The following is a 4,258-nucleotide window of genomic DNA, read 5'->3' as shown; positions in this document are numbered from 1 at the left end:
ACTGGTTGAGAGGTGCTCTCTCTGTGATTTCTTCCATTTTAAGTGTTTCACCCATCACCTCTAAATGCCCACTCTGGTCCAGCCTTTACACAACCAAACAGCTCCTCGGATTCTGTCTCTGGCATCTCCCCGGTAAGAAGACAGTGGCCTTTGGCAAGGTCCCATCATTTACGAGATGAGCAAGACCTAGGCAAGTCAGCTACCTTATTCCGCATTCATCAGATGGAACTCTAATACTCACCTCCCAGAGGTTGTGTAGGTCAAATGAGGAAAATATATGAGAAATCTATCAAGTGCTAGCTTTCGGTTTCCTATCCTTTGCTTTCCGCCACCTAATTCAGGCCTTCATTTCCTCTCAATTCAAAGATGCATTCGCCTCTCAACCACTGTCCCTGCCTCTAACCTCTGCTTCCACGTGCAACCTGCTGGATATGCAAGTGCCAGAAAGATCTTCTAAGGCTCAGGCTGTGTTGCTTCAAAATGCTCAATAGCTTCCCTGCCTAAGAAGTAGAGTCCAAACTTCTGAGCATGCATTCTGAAACCCTCCCTGGTCTAAGGTCAGAGCCATGGTTCTCACCTCTCTGCCCTTTGTCTCCCAAATGGAGCCCACCTTCCAACCAGCTAGGACTCTTCCCATCCCTCCCTGGTCTGTCTTCACTCACCGAAAGTCTACTTACCCTTCAAGCCCAATTTAAATGAACACGCTCCTGGTATACGTTTTCTGAATCCCCACGAAGAATCTTTCCCTGCTGGGACTGCCAGTGTTTGCTTTCTACTTCTATGACAATGTCATCTCCCCTGATAGACTGTAAATGACTTGAAGTCATGGATTGAACCTCTTTATGTACCCATCTTTCTGTTCATCACAGAGCTTAGCACTGTGGTTTACACATAGTAGGTACTCAACAAGTTACATCTAATGATACATTCTTTAAAAAAATTTTTTAATACCCCTAGGTGCCTAGCATTGTGTCAGGTGCTATGGCAGCTACGAAAAGCCTTGCCCTTGTCCCTGACTCAACACAATATTGTTGAGGTTACAAGATTCTTTCATATAGTTTTCTTATATATAAAAACTATATGAAAGAATCCGTGGAGACAATGCTTTGGGAAAGATCTGCAGTGCTCTCCCTACTTCCTGCAAGTAATAAATCCCTCCGTCTCCTGGGGGAAAAAAAAAGGAAGAAGAAGAATCTGTGATTACATGCTAAGTTCTTAGTCCCACTTAGTGTCTACACAGTTGCATGTAAAGATCTTTGAAAGGCTTTGTGTACACTTTTTAATTTACAACTTGTTTTAGAAATGACAGAAACATAAGAAATTACATCTTGAAATAAATACATTTGCTAAAATTGAGGCTAAATACATTGCACAATTGCTCTCAAAGTATTCTAATTTTAGGTCTTGACACAAGTGAAAAATGTTTACCATGGACAAGAAGACAAATTTCTCTCTGGTTAGCAGAATTTAAGGTCATCAGCTCTAAAATGAAAGCTCAATCGAAATTTTAATGTATTTTTCAGGTTCCTTCTATTCTATCCACAACCTAAGTTATTAAACTTTTAGAATTATAAAAAAGCACAGAAGGACTCTGTGATGTTCCAGAAAGCACACACCAAGCGGGTAGGGATGAGGGGTGGGGTGAAGAGGTGGCTGGATTAGTGGAAGGACGGCGGGAGGGAGATGAGAATGCCTCTTGGTGAGTCTTTGAAAGTTCACTCTGAGCTCACAGCGCACTCCTGGCTGAAAAGGCTGGGAAACAAAGCTGAGATCCACTGAGTGTCAGCAGATGTGAGGTCAGTGCTCCCAGGCCCAGGTCCTGGACCTTGACCTACAGAAAAGTCTAAGAAGACGTGTGCGTTAACGACTAGAGCACTGAATTAAAAGTCTGTATTTTCTGGGACTTCCCTGGCGGTCCAGTGGTTAAGACTCTGCGCATTCCAACGCGGGTGTTGTTGGTTCGATCCCTGGTCAGGGAACTGAGATCCCACATGCCACGCAGTGTGACAAAAAAAGAAAAAAAAAGTCTGTATTTTCTGACTTCCAAGAGCCTGTGCACAAACAAAACACAAGAGAAAAAAACAAAAAAAGACTGATTTAGCTGCATAAGAGATGGCTGGGGTTCATTCTGGTTTGAGGTCAGAATGCTGGTGTTTCAGACTTGAATTAAAGCAAAAACACATATTTTCAGAAGTTTTAAAAAATTACTTCATTCCTGATATAAGCATGAACCTTAAAAGGTACCTTATATTTGCATTTGAATAAGCAGGTACTATCTGACATGCCCCATGGGTGTCAAAATATTTGGTGGGCTCTTGCATAATTATGTTTTGGGTTTATACAAATAAAGTCTTAATTAGTACCACAGAAATTCTGTAGAAATTTCGACTATTCACACTGGATGTTGTTTGTTGATATAAAGGGGACAATTTCAATGTGTTCATCTCGTTGAGTATATATCTGAACACAGAAGCTGCCTTTAATATTGTAGGGTTTGCATCATGTAAACTGTCTCTCTCGTCCTGGCATCAGGGATCTCATGCTGCTGTCCCGCTGGCCCCAAGCCTCTTTCCTTCTTGCCATCCGTAATTCTCTCAAGTATGTGCTTTCAAATGAGTTCAGTGCCCAGATACTTTGAAATTATTTCTTTTCTTATCGAACCATCACATAACCGAACCTCCAAACACCTCACTTAAGTGACTTCTGTTAGCTACTGCAGGACAGACAGCAACCTGACACCCCAAATTAAAGGAATTCATGCCAGGGTGTGAACCAAAGATCAAATGTCCCATCTCTTCCTCTCCCTTAGTCTCGGCACCAGCAAATCTGTAACTCTCCCAGACACCCACTGTTTAAATAGGCGAATGAATGAATCCCTGAAATCCGGGAAGGGAACTAGGCAATTAGTGGAAGGTGAGGCACGGTGATGAGAAGGAAAATTCTGGGCACTGGGTGGGGTGGGAAGCTTTCCTGATACCCTTGAATCACACTGCTTGCGCTGGGGCTTCTCCATGTTGGTCTCACCCAGTCGCAAGGGTCCAGCGAGAATATTGATTCTGGAGAGGGTTTTAAGGGGGGTGGTAGATTAAAGGGGAAAAAACCCCCAAAAGTGCAGGGCTCTTTTATGTTGAATGCCTGAAGCGCTCAGAACACTTTATAATTGTGATCCTATTGAATGCATTTAGAACAATTAAGTCCCTTTTATAATGAAAACCAACGATCAATGGGCATTAAATTTATCCACTCTCTATATACTGCAGTAGTTTTTAATCTGCAATGAGGTCTCTGCAAATCGGTCCCTAACTTCTGTTTTTACCTTTTCTGTCTCTAATCTGGTTATAACATCTGTCATTTTTATTCTTCCTCCAAAGGGTAGAGCCTGCTTCTCTCTCTCTTTTCTCTCCCTCTCTGAGGTGTGAATTGTGTTTATTTTCGCCTCAGAGCTGATGGACAGTTTCTGAGCGATAATCCCGTTCTCCACTCTGCTATTTCCGTTGAGAACTACCCTCGCGTTCACAGCCAGGCTGAAAGGCGTGTTCGTTCGCATTTTGAAGTTCCCAAAGTGGATCTGGCGCTCTTCTTGGCTGCTGTCGGCACGGCTGGACATTGCCATTTACTGAGAAGGCCAGCGCGCCCCGGAGCGAACTAGTGCCTCCAGAGCCCCGCCTCCTCCCACCTCGGTCAGCGCGGACGCCGCCAGGTGGATCCTGGCCTCCGGGGACGGTGACCGCCGGTGGGATCACCAGCACGGCCAAACCTCCCCGACGTCCTGCCCGCCCCGAGGGGGAGCCTCTGTACCCCGACTCCCCGCACTAGCCCGCCTCGTCGGGTGGCGTCTGAGGTGACCCTCCCCCATCAGTACTTACAAGCAGCTTTGGGGGCTGGTCGCGGAACCCACCTCGCCGGGAGTGGGGCGGCCCGGGCAGGGCTTGACCGCGCGAGGAGGGCGCGGGGGTGAGGCGGGAGTCTCGAGAGGTTCTCAAGGTTGCGCCGGGGATGGGCGCAGCGGTGGGGGGTGGGCGCGGGGGGTACGGGGTAGGGGTCCACGGTGAACCAGGAACGCGGGGGTGAGCGCCGAAGCGCCGGAGGTCGGGTGGGCGCTAAGTGGGCGGGGCCGTAGAAGAGCCCGGGAGGTGGGGCGCCAAGGGGGCAAGGGCGCGGGGCGGGGACGCAGAGAGGGGCGGGGGCAGCGCGGCGGGGAGGGGAAGTGGGCGGGGCGCCGCCGGAAAGGGGGCGGGCCGCGGAGCCTGGGCCCCAG

The sequence above is a fragment of the Delphinapterus leucas genome, chromosome 16 (genome assembly GCF_059928025.1).
Source record: "Delphinapterus leucas isolate spDelLeu-1000000601 "Yukka" chromosome 16, BTC_Dleu_Yukka2, whole genome shotgun sequence".
NCBI classification, from domain to species: domain Eukaryota; kingdom Metazoa; phylum Chordata; class Mammalia; order Artiodactyla; family Monodontidae; genus Delphinapterus; species Delphinapterus leucas.
The sequence above is the reverse complement of the archived record's forward strand: the minus strand, read 5'-3'. Positions refer to the sequence as shown.